Here is an 18406-nt window from a genome sequence, read left to right on the forward strand (position 1 = left end):
AGAAGGCAAGCTTCCTTGTCCCCATTTCTGATCTCTTCATCCTGTTTATTCTCACTCCCAAATGGCTGTTTACTCTGAATTAGTGGCCAATTAGTAAACCGGAGAGGTACTGAAGGAATATCTGAGAGGCAGTTGCTGTCAGGACAATACATGTTACATCACAGAAGAAGCTAGGTCTCTCCAAGTTACAATAGATTTTTCATGGAGGGCCTATTTATGATGTCACTGAGAACTGCCATGGCCTACCTGCTGAACAGCTTTCCTTACATTGAACAGATTCGAGGATGTCCATTCCAGGTCTGTCACATGTGACACAGTGGAAACCATTACATACTCCATCTCTCTAAAGGTAGAGACTTCTCTCTGCTTCACTAGTGTTTACATGCTCTGAATGGAGAGAGCTAGTCGGGGCTTGGGATGGGTCCAAAATATCTAGAAATATGGAGTGCAGGAGATTCTACTGGATGTTAATTTTATTCCCAGTTCCATTCCTCTGGCCTAGAGTTCAGTTTCCTCAGATTTCTCTCTTTTTTAAGGCCAGTATTTTCCCTACAGACCTTTAATTTAGTGAATATTTTTTTACATTTTCTTATTTACATTTCTTGAGAGTGGAATATATATATATATATATATATATATATATATATATATATTGCTGAATGTGTACTCCAATGTTCTACTATTCTATTCCATTTTTTGCTATGATTAATAACAAAGGTGGCCCAGCTCTAAAGTGAGTATAACAGTGTAAATATTTTGTATTTACTTAAATGATAAACTCCCAAATCCATATTTTATCCAAAATTACCAGACATTAGTAAAGCAAAGGACAACATAGACTATATAATGCGGTTCTGCAGTCGTATTAGATATCAGTTCTCTAATATCTAACTTCCTGTGTTTCCAGGGAAAGACTTGAGGGTTTTAGATATTTTACCATGATTCTTTCTTCAGTCCAAAAATAAGGTTAATGACATGGGCTGGGCAAGGAGTGGCTTGAGGTCCAGTGAACCTTCTACTTCAATAGGTATATAAGAATAGGATGGAGTCTCTTTGGATTCATTATTTGTGGATTCTACATTCTTGACTTAGTTGTGCAGCATCCATGTTATAAATCCACCAAACACCCTAGCTTTATGAGGCAGCAAATATATCTTAGCCATTGTGATTGTTATGCTGTGGAATCTCAGAATTTTTTTTTTATTTTTTACCTGATAACTATGGATGTTGATATTCCTCAGTTGAGAATTCATTTTTTATATCTAAACACACACACAGACACACACACAGACACACACACACACACACACACACACACACACACACACGCAGCAACCAAATGTAGATATGTAGATAAGAGTAATGAAGCTAAGGAGTGCATGCTGCCAGTGAACTGAAAACAGACATCTTGTTGGTAAGTTTTGAGAAAGGAGTAGAAGAGCTGAAAGTGCTTTCAACCCCATAAGAACAACAGTGAAATGAACCAGAGATTTCTGGTACTAAACCAATATTCAAAGTCTGTACATGGACAGAACTATGCCTCCAACTGCATATGTGGCAAAGGATGGCCTTGTTCATCACCAATGGAAGGAGAAGTCCTTGGTACTCCCTGGGTTTGACTCCAAGTTCAAGGCAATGTCAGGGTGCATTAAGGTGGGTTATAGAAGAACGGGAGCAGAATCAGATTGGGCACTTATGGAAAAGAAACTGGGGAAGGAAATAACATTTGAAATGCAAAGGTAGAAATATCCAATTAAGAAAGCAATAAAATTTTATAAAAAATTTAAAAAAATGAAAAAAAAGGAAAAATCTGCAAGCTAATCAAACCTATTGTCTCAGAAATCTAGAGGCACTGTCAGGGAATGTTATTCAGAGTAATACTTGTGGAAAGACTGAGATAATGAAATCTTAACTAGATGCACTTCTCTCTCCCAGATGTCAGTGTTAGACACAAACTGCACTGTACGTATCCAAAGCATGGAGGCATTTACACTGAGTTGCGGAGACAATACTTGTCTTTCCTTTGTTTCTTTGGACCTTTTTCTTCAGGGCAAAAAGGGTAAAAGCCATGAGCCTGAGAAGAACAACTGTGGCCTTCCCAAAAACTGGCTTTTGTAATGAAGAAACTGATTATATAAACTGTCTGAATTCCAGGAACCATATCAAGTAGGGAAGTCCAGATGATTCTGAGAGGATCGCAGCTCTTGATTCCCATGTGTGGAATCGTATCAAGGCTATTTCTTCAGCGAACCCACTCAACCCCTACCCAAGAATCAACGAGCTTTCCCATGGACCATTTATTTCTTCCTTTTTTTTATTCAAAGACAGAAGGCCAGCTTCCTTCTCTTTTATCTCCCTCACAAATGGCTGTTTAGCCAGAATAAGAGGTCAATGAGTTAACCCTAGAGGTCCTCAAAGAATATCCAAGAGGCAGTTGCTGTCACCATGACACTTGTGACATCACAGAAAAGTTAGGGACCTCCAGGATACAAGAAATTTTTCAGGAAGGGCCTAATGATGATTTCACTGAGAATTGCCCTGGTCTAACTTTTGAACAGCTTCCCTTACATTGACCAGATTTAAGGGTGCCCTTTCCAAGAGTGTCTCCTGTGATACAGTGGAAACGTTTACATACTATATATGTCTAAAGCTAGAGACTTCTCTTTGCTTCATTAGTACTTACGTGTTCAGAATAGAGAATGTTGGTCAGAGGCTTGGCAGGGGTAAAAATGATCTAGGAACATGGGGTGGAGGAGATTCTTCTGGATAATAATTCCACTCCCTGGTCCATTCCTGTGACATATAGTTCAAGTTCCTAGGTATTCTCTGTTATCCAAAGTCTAATATTTTCCCTCCAGTCATTTAGTTGATTGAATATTGTATTATATTCTCTTATTGTACATTCTTTGAAAGAGGATTTTATATATATTCCTAAAGTGTACTCAAAAATTCTGTTTTCCAATTTTATTTTTTGCAATGATATTTGCAATAAAGTGAGCCCAGCTAAGACATGAATATAAAAGTATAAATATTGTATATCTACTTCAAATAATAATCTCTCAAATCCTTATTTTATACAAAAATTACCAGCCATCAGTAGAGTAAAGGACAACATGGACCTGGAAATGCGGTTCTGAATTTCTTTAGGCTTGAAAAATTTTGCCTACTAAATTTTGTGGGTGTATTTGTGTCTTTATCCCTCCACTGGTGGTCCTTCCGGGCTACAGGAGTTGGCCTCTTAATGTTCCATATCACAAATGTAAGTCACAGCTTAGGTCACCCCCATTGATTCGTGGGTACCTCCCTTATCCCAGGTCTCTTTCTCTTCCTGGAGATTTCCCCTACCTCCTCATCTCTAAAAGTTCAAGATTTCCTTTCCTTCTCCTGATTATGGGGTCATATCTCCTGTCCCTTCCCACACAGCATCCATTCTTCTCTTCCTTCCATCTCCCACCTAGTTCCTTCCGTCAATCTGCCTCCTAGACTATTTTATTCCCCATTTTACATGAGAGTCCATCATATGCACTTGGGCCATACTTCTTGATTATCCTCTTTGTATCTATAAGCTTTGTGGAGGATGTCCTGTAGTTTATGGCCAGTATTACTTATAATTGCGCAATTTCAACAACCGTGGTGAATCATATGTTTATAGTAGTCTGTTAACATTGAAAATTATAATTTAGTATGAGTGAATGTCAGGAGGAGCAAATTTAAGTAAAAAGAAACAAAATATAGATCAAATAACAGATTTTAAAAATTGATCTAAGAATAAAAATTCTCTACTATCATAAGGAATTGTTATATCACAGGCAATTTTTAAAGTGGTACCATAAATTTGGCAGACAAGTGATGTTTTTACCAAATAATTGTGGATAATATGACTAAGATCAAATAAGATAAATATATTGTTTCCACTTTGTTATCACTTACTTGCATTTTCCTCAAACATAATGTATACAGCATTAAACATTATGGTATTAGTTTTAAATTTTAATATTTATTTTAACCTAACCTATAAAGTAACAGGTTGCCTTATGTTATTTTTGTAGACATTCAACCTCATCCTCGCTTCCTCAGTTCTTTGTTCCCTCCTGACCTATGCTCCTCACCACTTATACTAGTCTCTCTTCATTATTCTTACTTCTACATTCATATCCCACATGTTCAGTATCTTCCATAGCACACTGTTTAAAAACCCTCTTTCTAGTCTCTGTGACCAATACCAGTTAAATGAACTCAAACCAACCACAACTTCACATAAATACAATTATATTAAAAAGAGATTCTTTGATCTATATGAGAAAGAACACATGGTATTTGACTTTCTGAGTCTTTGTTACCTTACTCGGTATATTTTGTAGTTACATCTATTTTCCTGAAACCATCATACTTTAGTTTTCCTAGGGGTGAATGAAATACCATTGTGTATATTGTCACATTCTTATGTATCTACGTATCAATGAATACTCCTTACTATTCTCAATAAAACAGCAATAGATTTCTTTGTGAATAACGATGCGAAAGCTCAGATAGAAAAGGCAAGATTACTTACAAACTAAGAAAAAATTTCAAAGATAAAAATAACTAACATATTTGTGGTTATATTTACTAGAGCAGTGTATGTTAAAGTTAATAAACGATTTGCTATTTATAATATTTTTATACTTATTAAAAATGTAGAATATTCAGTACTTTAGAGAATGCTTATAAAATTGTCAATCTCTAAGTGATATTTCCACTAAAAATTTAATCGTTTATAAAATATTTTGGAAATATATATATATATATATATATATATATATATATATATATCTTCAAAATAAAGAACATTAAGAAGTTACTGTCTTAAAATTCAATAACAACACCAAAGACCGGTTATATGAATAAACAACAGACTAGGAGTTATTGAAATCTCTGCAGTTAAATTAAGAGACTTAGAAAAGTGATATCATTTTAATAGAAATGCACATGTCAAACAAGATACAATAAAATCCTGAAACTCTACTATGATGGTTACTATGCATTCCTATCTGCTAAGGTTTCATCAACAAGCATGGTACATGAAGAGAAGGTACATATCAGAGAAACAAATTCATGTTTAACATAGTAACTTTCTTCATAAAACCCAACCAGACACTTCTCTTTTTTGTTGCTTAAAAAGTATGTACGAAGCACGGCTTTTGATTATAACACTAATATTTCAAAATTATCATTTATTATGCAAAGATCTTGACAAACAACCCAGAGTTTTCAGAATAACCATACAAACTTAAGAAGGAAAAGAAAACCTTTTTAAATACAAAAATATGCGTAATGAAGTCCCCAGCTAACCAGTAACAGACGGGTCAAATTTATTGTTCTATATATTCCACAGAATAATTTCTCCCAATTCATTATTCCTTAGCATACGTTTTTGCTTATCTTTCTCTGTTTCTTATCTTCTGAGAGCATGTGGTATTTCTCACAAAATAAGTTCATATCATCTGATCTTTATTCCAACAAAAAGAAGCTGTTTAAATTAGAGGAAAACCAATTAAAGGTTCTCATTCTTTATTGTGCAAAATTTTATATTTTATTTTGTATGCTTAATATGCTTCTAAACCTTAGTGATGACCTTTCAAGATTGGCCTGAAATCCACAATTCTTAATTCACAATATAAAAACCCTTTAGCTCATCACAGAAAAGCCTTCACAGTGTATTTACATAGGTTTATTTAATACAAATTCAGCTTATAGTTTAAAGGGAATAGTGATGGAAAACATCTTTTCATACATTTTCCGTGCCTTCACATCATTTTATAGCTAAGACATTGCAATAGATTCAAGATAAAATTATTAGCATCTTACTAAAATGAGAATTTTTTCTTTGTATAATACAGAACTTATTCTTGAACATTTTTGACACAGTGTTTCTTTTATATCCCTGCAGTACCAGAGTACCAGAACTCTCTCTCTCTCTCTCTCTCTCTCTCTCTCTCTCTCTCTCTCTCTCTCTCTCTCTCTCTCTCTCTCTGTAGACCAAGCTGGCCTCGAACTTAGAGTTCTGCCTGCTTCTGCTCCTCAGTTCTAAGTTTAAAGGCCTGTGTCACCACACCCCGAGCTTTTCTACATCTTTAACAAGCTCTTGTCTGGTTATATTTCAAATCTTATGAAGTTAGTTCCCTAAAATACCTAGAAGAAATCCAATACCAAAAATATATTTTGCATATCTAAGTCCCTCTACGAAGGAACTGAAAACAACAAATTTTTGCTTTCATTACAGAAATAAAGAAAAGGCCTGTTCACTGCACAATCTCATATCACGGAACAATTCTTCCAACATTACAAAGTGAAATCTCATAAAGAGACCGGTACCAGAAGCCACAGTTTCTTACCTTCTATTTGGTTGTGCACACTGTGACCACAATTTCATTATAACCAGGTTTAACCCAAAGATATTCTCTGCCTCATTAATCTATTTCTACTATATTGTCATATTCAACCATGTTCAGTTACATTTAAGCACTGACCACACCAAAGTGAGGATTTATAAAATATCCAACAGGAACATGGGATGAAATGCTACAAAAATAAATTTATACCAAATAAATAAACAAAATGTCTTTTACTTTTATAACACAACATCTATCCACTTTCATTGTATTGATTGGTTCTGGGTATATTCACAAGCCAAGAAAATTGTATTTAAGCCAGGAAACAACTTGTGAGATTTAATTCTTTATATTATATAGACTATGAAGACTAAAGTGAGATTTCAATGCTTAATAGAAAGCAATTTTACATGTTGTGTCATTTCACTGTTTCTCAGAATTTTTTGTATAATTGAAAAAGTATAGCTAAATTTTGTTATTTAATATTTTTCCCACTTCATTTCAGTTTCTATTTCAATTGTGAGTGATAAGTCCAAATGGGATCTGATTACATATATTGGCCCCATACATAATTTTCTAAAAATTATAAAGCAAAGTTTTATATGCTAGAAAGTATACTTTTGGGAGTACATTATACTTAAAATTTAGTTCATTCGTTTTCATTAGTTTTCTCTGAATGACTATTATTTACTAATTTGTTCTAAATTTTTATAAGTATTTTGTGTGTTTGTTTGGTGTGTGTGTGTGTGTGTGTGTGTGTGTGTGTGTGCCTGTATGTGTATACATACATACATTCATATGTATATTTGATAATTCAAATCTAATAAGACCAGAGAAAGTTGCTTGAGTGATATTGATAATTTATGGACACAGTCAATTTTTGTATATGCTGTATATATAACCTTAAAAATATTTTCTGTGTATTTTTTCAAAAGCAATTTTTAAATATGTATACTTGATCAAACCTGCTAATTGCAGTTTTAGCTTTTTCCACACTAATTTTATCTCATTAGATGTCTAGAAAGAAATACATGGATGCATGAATCATATCTTAACTCCAACTGTAGGTAGAATCAATGATATATCTTTCTTTTGTACTTGATTGCTCACCTTTAGTTCAGAAATTATATATTTAATTTGCTTTTTTATATTAGAAATGTGTGTCACATTGTATATATGAATTCATTGATAACTTCCTTCTGTCAACAAACATTAAGAATTAATGATTTATATAAATTACTATTGAACCTAATAACATTCAGTTTCTTCCATAATCAACTACCATAATGCATAAATATTAGAACCATTTCCTGATTGTGGCTATTAACCAAAATTATTTGATGTAACTTCCTATATACATACTTTGATATTATCCATCAGAGTTTCTTCAAGGAGTAATCTAACGTTTAGCAAAGGTAAATATAGTAAAACTGTTAGTATCTTTGAATCACAAATGGTTTCAGTATTTTTTTAATTCTATATTCCTTTAAATTCTAAAATACACTTTTGTTTAAATAAGTCATAACAAAAAGGGACATATTGGCTATAGACAACAAAAGAGACAAAAGGAAATTAATGCCAAACACCAATATCTGTGCCCATATCAGAAATGGGAAATGATATTTTACTATTAATTTAATGAGACAAAATACCATTTTTATTTAATAATTTTTCCTGAATATTTTATGTATTTTCAGTTCAAATGTTATCTACTTTCCTCCCTCTCCCGTAAACCCCTCCTCCAGCTTCTTTGAGGTTGTTTCCATTCCCACCCAACCACTTCAACCTCAATGTCCTGGCATTACCCTACACTGGGGAAACAAGTCTTCGCAGGATTAAGGGCTTTTCCTTCCAATCATGCTGGACAGTGCATTTCTCTGCCACACATGTGGCTGGTATCATGGGTTCCTTATTCTTTTATCACTAGTGGGTTGTTTAATCCCCCGAATTTCTGGTGGCATCTTGTTTGTTGATATTGTTCTTCCTGGGGTTTTGCAAATAACTTTAGCTCATTAAGTATTTTCTCTAAAACCTCCATTGAAACCCCCTTGTTTAATCCAATGGTGAACTGCCACCATCCTCATTTATATCATTAGGGATATGTCAGAGCCTCTCAGGAGACATCCATATCTGACTTCTATCAGCAAGGGTTTTTGGCATCAGCAATAAAGTGTGGATTGGTTGGCTGCATGTTAGATGGATCCCCACGTGGGGCAGTCTCTGGGTGACTGTTTCTTCAGTCCCTGCTTAACTCTTTATCATTGTATTCCCTCCCATGAATATTTTATTCTCCCTTCTTAGAAAGAATGTAGCATCCACATTTTGGTCTTCTTTCTGCTTGGGCTTCACATGACCTGTGACTTCTTTCTTATGCATTCCACACTTTTGGGTGGATACAGACTTCCAATTAGTTTATACTATTTGTGTTCTTACCTCACACAGAATAATAATTTCCAGTTCCACCCTAAGATTTTATGCAAACATTGTTTTTGATGGCTTACAAGTACAGGTGTGTAAATGTACCACATTTCCTTTATCCATTACTCTGTTGAGGGACATCTGAGTTCTTTTCAGCTCCTGGCATATATATATATATATATATATATATATATATATATATATATATATATATATACTCACACACACACATATATATATTATATACACAATATATGTGTGTATGTATATATATGTGTGTGTGTATATATGTGTATATATGTATATATATGTGTGTGTATATGTATATATGCATATATGTACATATATATATATAGTCTCACACACATATATTATATACACAATGTATGTGTGTATGTATATATATGTGTATATATGTGTATATGTGTGTATATGTGTGTATATGTGTGTATATATGTATATATATATATATATATATATATATATATATATATATATATATGGTTGCTTTCAACGTATACCATCATGTGTCCATGTTATATGTTGGAGCATCTTTTGGGTATATACCCGAGAAGTGGTAATGCAGGATCCTCATGTAGTACCTATTTTGTGAGAAAATTCCAGACTGATTTCCAGATCGTTTATACCAGCTTGCAATCCCACCAACATTGGAGAAGTGTTCCTCTTTCTCCACATCCTTTTAGGTATCGTTAGTCAATTGAATTCGTTTTTATCTTAGCCATTCTGATTGGTGTGCTGTGGAATCTCAGGATTTTTTTTTTTTTGATTTCCATTTACCTGATGGCTAAGGATGTTGTTAGTCCTCAGTTAAGAATTAGTTGTTTAGCTCTTTACACCATTTTGAAAGGACTATTTCATTCCCTGTAACATAATTCCTTGAGTCTTTGTATAGATTGAATTTAGCCCTCTATCATATGTAGGATTGGAAAAGATCTTTTCTTAATCGGTTGGATGCTCCTTTTTCCTAATGACAGCGCCTTTTGCTTACAAAAGCTTTACAATTTTATGAAGTTCCATTTGTCAAATCTTGATCTTAGACCATAAGCTATTGGTTTTATATTCAGGAAATTCTCCCAGTGCCCAAGTGTTCAAGACTCTTTCGCATTTTTCTTCTATTAGTGTTAGGTTATATGGTTTTATGTGGAGATCCTTGATCCACTTTGACTTGAGCTTTGTATAGTGTGATAAGAATTGATTGATTTCCCTTCTCTACATGCTAAACTCTAGACAAAACAGCAATGTTTGTTGAAAATGCTATCTTTTTTCCATTGGATGGTTTTGGCTCCTTTCTCAAATATCAAGTGCCCATAGTTGTGTGGGTTCCAGGCAGAGTAATAAGAAAACAAATGGAGGTAAAGGGATACATATTGCAAAGGAAGTATTCAAAATGTCACTATATGCAGATGATGTGACCCCACAAATTCAATCAGTGAACTTCTAAGCCTGATTAAACAACTTTAGCATAGTGGCAGAGTATATTTGATTCAAACAAATCAGTAGCCTTCCTCTACTAAAAAAAGAAACAGGCTTACAAAGAAATTACGGAAATGACACACTTGACAGTAGTCAAAAAGCATATAAAATACCTCAGTGTGACTCTAACTAAGCAAGTGAAAGATATATATGACAAGAACACATATCTCTGAAGAAATAAATTGAAGACCTCAGAAATTAGAAAGATCTCCCATGTTCGAATATTGGCAGGATTAATATTGTAAAAATGGCCATCTTGCCAATAGCAATCTACAGATTCAATGCAATCCCCATCAACGTTCCAACTCAATTCTTCACAGATATAGAAATGGGAGTTTGCAAATTTATATGGAATAAAAGAAATCCCAGGATAGAGAAAACTATTCTGAAAAATAAAAGCATTTTGGGGAAATCGCCATCCCTGAGCTCAAGTTGTATTACAGAGCAATGGTGATGAAAAACTGTATTGCATTTGTATTGAGACAGGTAGGTAGAATAATGGAATTGAATTGAAGACACAGAAATGAACTCACACAGCTATGGTCACTTGAAAAATGACAAAGGATCTAAAACCATCCAGTGGAAAAAAAGATAGCATTTTTAAAAAATTGTGATGTTTCAACTGAAGGGCAGAATGTAGATGGATGCAAATCAATCCATTCTTATATCCGTGTACAAAGCTCACATAAAAGTGGATTAAAGACCACCACATAAATCCAGATACACTGAAACTAAATGATGAAAACGCAGGGAAAAGATTTGAACACATTGGTACTGGGGAAATTTTCCTGAATAGAACACCAATGGCTTTTGTTCTATGTTCAAAAATTGACAAATGGAACTTCATAAAATTTCAAAGTTTATGTAAGGCAAAGGACACTGTCATTAGTTCCATACACCACCTAACAGATTGGGAAAAGATTTTTACCAATCTTACATCCAATAGAGAGATAATATGCAATATTTACAAAAAAAAAGAAAGAAAGAAAAAGAAAAACACAAGAAGATTTACTCCTGAGAATCACAGAAGCATCTTTAATAATGGGCTACACTTCTAAACAAAAAATTCTCAACCTATGAATATTGAATGGGTGAGAAGCACCTAAAAACTTTCAGCATCCTTAGTCATTGGGGAAATACAAATCAAAACAATCCTGAGATTCTACCTCATACCAGTCAGAATGGCTAAGTTAAAAAAGTCAGGAGACAGGGCTGGGGATTTAGCTCAGTGGTAGAGCGCTTACCTAGGAAGCGCAAGGCCCTGGGTTCGGTCCCCAGCTCCAAAAAAAAAAAAAGTCAGGAGACAACAGACTCTGGCAAGGGTGTGGAGAGAAAGGAACACTCTATGACTGTTAAAATTGCAAGCTCGTTAAACCACTCTGGAAACCAGGCTGGAGGTTCTTCAGAAAATTGAACATAGTATTTACTACCTGAGGACCCAGCTGTACTATTCGATGGCATATACCCAAAACTTGTTCAAACCTACAACAAGGACACATGATCCACTCTCTTCATAGCAACTGTATTTATAACAGACAGAAGCTGGAAAGAACCCAGATGTCCCTCAAAAGAGGAGCAGATTCATATAATGTGGTACATTTACACAATGGTGTGGTACGCAGCTATTAAAATGAATGACTTCATGAAATTCATAGGCAAATGGATGAAACTAGAAATTATAATCCTGATTGAAGTAACACAACAGAAATAAACGCACATAACATGCACTCACTGGTAAGGGAAAATTAGCCCAAGAGCTCAGAATATCCACAATAAACTCATATGCACTCTGAACCTTAACAAGAAAGGACAAAAGGGGACTCCTTCAATCCAAATTATAAGGGGGAAGAAAATATCATGGGACTCAGATGGAGGAAAGACCCTGTGTGGGAGAGGGGAGTGAAATAGAAAAACAGGAGAGCAGGATAAGGTGTGGGAAGAAACAGGAGAGAAGAACAGAGGACCAGGAGAATGAGTATAGAGAGAAGGAACAGTGGAGGATGGGGGTAACCTCTAGGATGTCCCAGATACTAGGGATACGACAGGTTCGCTGGACCCAATAGTGATGACATTGGCCAACATCAACAAAAACATTGAAATTAACATGAAGACACCACCTCCAGTAGATAGACATGGCCCCCAGCACAAGGATGGGACCACTCACCCATCACTTATTAAATCAGAGTTATCCCTGTGTAATGGAAATGCAGGGGAAAAATGGTGCAGAGGCTGAAAGGCCATCCAGAGATCTGCAGACACCAACCTGGACACTGTTGCTGCTGCTGAGATGTGCTTACAAACAGGAGTCTGATATGCCTGTCCTCTGAGAGGCTTTGCCAGCACAGCCAACCTCTGAACTGAGCCTACAAATCCCAATGGAAGATGTACTGGAAGGGCTGATGGAGCTGAAGGAGACTGTAAGTAGAGGTAGAACAATGATATCATTTAACCAAACCAGTCAGGGCTCCCATGGATTTAACCAGCAACCATAGATTATACATGGTCTGGTACACTGCGTATGTAGTAGAGAACTGTCTCATCTCACATCAGTGGAAGGGGAAGCACTTGGTCCTTTGGATGCTTGATATCCCAGAAAAGATTGATTCCAGAGGGGTGAGGAAAGAATGAATGGGGCTTGAAGAGTCACCTTGTTAGAGACAAAGAGAAGGAATATGTGGAGGTGGGGTTTATGGAAAGGGGGTAATATTTGAAATATAAAAAAAATACAATGGTTAATAATACTACTAATAAAGGATTGGTATTTTCCATACATTACTTTACTGCACAGGTTAGCTTGGAACACTTATTGTTGCCTAGATGCGTATTTCTTCCTACAGTACCTGATATCTTGTTTCTCTGAGGAGTGTAGCCTTAGATCTTCCTCTTCACTCAAAGAAGGCAAAACACTTAACTACTTTCTCCAAGCAAGGGTGATTGTAGATATGTCTGTAAAAGGCCGGAGGCATTTGTACAATCTAATTGGGGGTCACCAAAAGAATTATTTACAAGAAAAGCTATTAATACAAACAGTTTGTGTTCAATCAACTTATCAGTATTGAAAGCATCCCAGGACTTCTGGCCAGGCAACTTCATTCGAGTTCAAGAGACATTTAGAATTTCAATATATGTGACTACAGAAAATACATTCCATTTTGTAGCATACTCAATATTTCAAAAATATCATCATGAAAATAATATTAAGAACTTTAGGACAAGAAAAAATAGTGAGTGAGACATCAAGACAGAAGCATCACAGTAACACCTGGAACTCACATGGAATTCTAATAGCAATCCCGTGCATTCTATGCTCTATACAAATCCTATCACATGTTTATTCCCTAACACAGTCCACCAGTGATTTTTTACTCCCTGCAGTCACTGAGGATCAAGGGTCTGCATAAACATTTCCCATTCGGTTATTAGGTTCCAAGAAACATCACTGCACCACTGATGGTCTCCAGTTAGATGGATCTACCCCGTTGTAGTCGTTTGACTGCACAGTCCCCTAAGCACCCTTTGCCATTTCCAATCATGTTGCTCCTTCAGGAATCCCTTGTCATGGCCTCTGACAGTGGGCACAAGAACAGATAGCACTCTGGACTCAAAGGAAGAGAGTCGACAGCGTTCCTCCTCGTTCAGAAAGCTTGGATGATTGCCCTGGTACCACAAGCAGAACTTACAAGTGAGGCAGCTCCTGACTGGCACATGCAGACCTTGCGACTGCCCCATGCAGAACTCGAGACTGCCCTGTGCAGACTTCGTCACTGCCCCGTGCAGACCTCGCGACTGCCCAGTACAGACTTCGTCAATGCACCGAGCAAGCCTCGCGACTGCCCCGTGCAAACTCGAGGACAGCCCCTCTCGACCTTTGCTTGTTTCCTGAGATCATCGGTCACTCGAGTTTGCCCTGTATTGCCTTCGGACTTGTCCACAGTTCTCGGGAGAGAGAGACATACTCAAAGGATACCGCTTAACTGATGCTCGCCAGGACTCACCACTGGCAGTACATTCATTGCCCCTTCGTGCGTAGTAGCCCATTCGCCATTTCTTGTTCAATTTCCTTAATGACTAAATGGCCAGACGTGTGGAGAGAGGCAAGTGAGCCTCATCCCGGAATTTACTGTCTCACCATGCACTGCCGATTTCCCAGCCTCCACGGCTGGGAACCCCTTCAGTATCCCCCAAGATGATCATAACACCAGAGCGCAATGGGGAAATCACTTGAAGGGTTCCTAGCCTCCACAGCCTGGAACCCACTTCAATGTCCACCAAAGGGATTATAACACAGGACTCCAATGGGGAAAGCAATTGAACAGCAGAGACCCGAGTGACTTTGCACCTCCGGGACTACTTAGACGGACTCGGCACAAGTTCAAAGGACCAAAACACTATGAAGATCAGAGATTATAAAAACCTGATTCTCGTGTTACAAAAAAGCTACAGAAACTCAAAGATCGTATAAAGGCTTCAGTCAATAAGAGGGCCTTAGACCCCGGAAGGTAACTGACAGAGAAGAAATGGACAGTTCCCCTTCCTCTGAGGGTTCATGAGGGCATGAGTAGTCCACTGACCAAGTATAGCAGATCACGGAGTAACCCACTAACCAGGGATACCTGAACATCTGCTTTACATCCTGCTACCAGAAAAAGAGTGGCCTCACCTTTAGTGCCCATTATTGGGACGATTGAAAAAAAAAAGCGGGTTATCTCTACTGGGTTTGAAGAAAATATGGACTATGACGAGTTGGTAGCCAGAGTGCCTGCAACATCTACAAAACACAGTACTGGAGAGAACAGTGAAAGATTCAAAGAAGATCACACTGTGCCTGGGCCATCTTCTACTGACTCTTCTACTGACAAACTGGGAAAGGTAATTTCCCCACACTTTCTAGGTTCACAACAACCTTCCTCTCTTCCCATAGAGATCTTGGATCTTCCACTCTTCCAGGAGTTTCTGGAACTATCCAAATGTTTCCAAGGATCTATAGGTCATTCCACATTTGCCCAGGTGTCCAAAGACCTCCCACAAATCCTGAAAAGAAATCATACATTCTCCGATTCCAGAAGGAGTGTCTTTTTTTCTTCCACCTTTATTAGATTGAGTATATATTATTTACATTTCAAATGTTATTCCCTTTCCTGGTTTCCAGGCTAACATCTCCCTAGCCCCTTCCCCTCCTTTTGTATAAAGGTGTTCCTCTCCCGATCCAACCCCACTTTACTGCCCTTCTCCCATCAATCCCATTCACTGGGAAGTTCAGTATTGGCAGGACCAAAGATTTCCCCTTGCACTGGTGCCGCTGATAGGCATTCATTGATACATATGAATTTGGAGCCCAGAGTCAGTTCATGTATAGCCTTTGGGTAGTAGCTTAGTCTCTGGAAGCTCTGGTTGGTTGGCATTTTTGTTCATATGGGGTATCAAGCCCATTCAGCTCTTTCAGGCCTTGCTCTGATTACTTCAGAGGGGGTCAAGTTCTCAGTTCAGTGGTTTGCTGCTGACTTTTGCCTTCATATTTCTTGTATTCTGGCTGTGTCTCTCAGGAGGGAAATACATCCGATTCCTGTCAGCCTGCACTTCTTTGCTTCATCTATCTTATCTAGCTCGGTGGCTGTATATATATGGGCCAAATGTGTGGCAGGCTCTTAATGGGTGTTCCTTCAGCCTCTGTTCTACACTTTGCCTCCCTATTCCCTGACAAGGTTATTCTTGTTACCCTTTTAAAGAAGGAGTGAAGCATTCACATTTAGGTCATCCTTCTTGAGATTCATGTGTTCTGTGCTTCTAGGGTAATACGAGCATTTGGGCTAATAGTCACTTGCCAATAAGTGTATACCACGTCTGTTTTTATGTGACTGGGTTATCTCACTCAGGATGATATTTTCTAGTTCCATCCATTTGCCATCTTTCATAAAGTTATTGTTTTTGATATTTGAGTAATATTTCATTGTGTAGCTGTACCACATTTTCAGTATCCATTCCTCTGTTGAAGTGCATCTGGGTTCTTTCCAGCTTCTGTCTATTATAAATAAGGCTGCTATGAACATAGTGGAGCATGTGTCTTTGTTATATGTTGGGGCATCTTTTGGGTATATGCCCAAGAAGGGTACAGCTGGGTCCTCAGGTAGTTCAATGTCCAATTTCCTGAGGAACCTCAAGAACGATTTCCAGAATGGTTGTACCAGTCTGCAATCCCACCAACAATGGAGGAGTGTTCCTCTTTCTCCACATCCTCCCCAGCATCTTTTAACACCTGAGTTTTCATCTTAGCCATTCTAACTGGTATAAGGTGGAATCTCAGGGTTGTTTTGATTTGCATTTCCCTTTGGACTAAAGATGATGAACATTTCTTTAAGTGTTTCTGTGCCATTCTAAATTCTTCAGCTGTGAATTCTTTTTTTGCTCTGAAACCCATTTTTCAATAGGGTAATTGTCTCCCTTTCGTCTAACTTCATGATTTCTTTTATATTTTGAATATTAGCCCTCTATCTATTATAGGATTGGTAAAGATCTTTTTCCAATCTGTTGGTTGCCATTTTGTCCTAACAACAGTGTCCTCTGCCGTATAGAAGCTTTGCAGTTTTATGAGATCGCATTTGTCGATTCTTGATCTTAGAGCATGAGCCATTGGTGTTTTGATAAGGATTTTTTTCTCCACTGTCAATGTGTTTGAGATGCTTCCCCACATTTTCTTCTGTCACTTTGAAATTTTCTGGTTTGATGTTGAGGTACTTGATCCAGTTGGACTTAAGCTTTCTACAATGCAGTAAAAATGTATCAATTTGCCTTCTTCTACATGCTGAACTCCAGTTGAACCAGCACCATTTGCTGAAAATGCTATCTTTTTTTCCATTGGATGGTTTTGGCTCCTTTCTCAAAAATTAAATGACCATTGCTGTTTGGGTTCATTTCTGGGTCTTCAGTTCTATTCCACTTGTCTATTTGGCTGCCTCTGTCTCAATGCCATACAGTTTTTATCACTGTTGCTCTGTAATACTGCTTGAGTTCAGGGATAGTGATTCCCAGGGAAGTCCTTTTATTATTGTGAACATTTTTAGCTATTCTCTGTTTTTTTTTTGTTATTCCAGATGAATTTTTGAATATTTGAATTTTTCTGTATAACCCTATGAAGAATAGGATTGGAATTGTGATGGGGATTGGAATGAATCTCTAGGTTGCTTTTGGTACATTGGCCATTTTTACGGTATTAATACTGCCAGTCCATGAACATGGGAGATCTTTCCATCTTCTGTAATCTCCTTCAGTTTCTTCAGAGACTTGAGGGTCTGCTCCTATGCTCATATCTTTTACTTGCTTGGATAAAGTCACCCAAAGATATTTTATATGATTTGGGGCTATTGTGAAGGGTGTCATATTCCTAGTTTCTTTCTCTGCTTGTTTAGCTTTTGTGCAGAGTTATTTTTATATCCAGCCACTTTGCTGAAATTGTTTATCATGCTTAGTAATTCTCATGTGAAACTTTTGAGTTCACTAAGTATACTATCATATCATCTACAAACAGTGCTATTTTGACTTATTCCTTTCCAAGATATATCCCTTTGACCTCCTTCAGTGTCTGCTTGCTCTGGCTTAGATGTCTAGAACTATATTGAATAAGATGTGAGAGAGTAGGAAGCCTTGTCTAGTCCCTGATTTCAATGTGATTGCTTTAAGTTTCTCTCCACTTTGTTTAATGTTAGCTACGGATTTGCTGTATATGTTTAGGTGTGGGCCTTAAATTCCTGTACTTTCCAGGAGTTTTATCATGAAGTCATGTTGAATTTTGTCAAAATCTTTCTCAGCATCTAATGAAAGTATCATGTGTTTTTCATCTTTGAGTTGGTTTATGCAGTGGATTAGGTTGTTGGCTTTCTGTATATTAAAGCATCCCTGCAAGCCTGGGATGAATCCTACTTAATCATAGTGGGTGATTGTTTAATGTGTTGTAGGATTAGGGTTGCAAGAGTTTCTTTGAGTATTTTTGTGTCGATATTAATAAGAGAAATTGGTCTGAAGTTCTCTTTCTTTGTTGGGTCTTTCTGTCTTTCAGTTATAAGAGTAATTGTGGCTTCATGAAAGCAATTTGGAATAGTTTGGACAATGTTGTTATGAAATTTTCAGTG

At 36.9% G+C, this 18406-nt stretch overlaps 1 long non-coding RNA gene across 1 annotated transcript; it reads left to right on the plus strand.

Moving 5' to 3' along the window:
* Positions 1-234: 234 nt before the first annotated feature.
* On the plus strand, positions 235-6430 carry LOC134484284 (uncharacterized). The gene is made up of 2 exons (XR_010061695.1): positions 235-349; positions 6263-6430. It is a non-coding gene; the product is annotated as an uncharacterized LOC134484284 (long non-coding RNA).
* Positions 6431-18406: the final 11976 nt, after the last annotated feature.

Source organism: Rattus norvegicus, chromosome Y (assembly GCF_036323735.1).
Source record: "Rattus norvegicus strain BN/NHsdMcwi chromosome Y, GRCr8, whole genome shotgun sequence".
Lineage (NCBI taxonomy): Eukaryota > Metazoa > Chordata > Mammalia > Rodentia > Muridae > Rattus > Rattus norvegicus.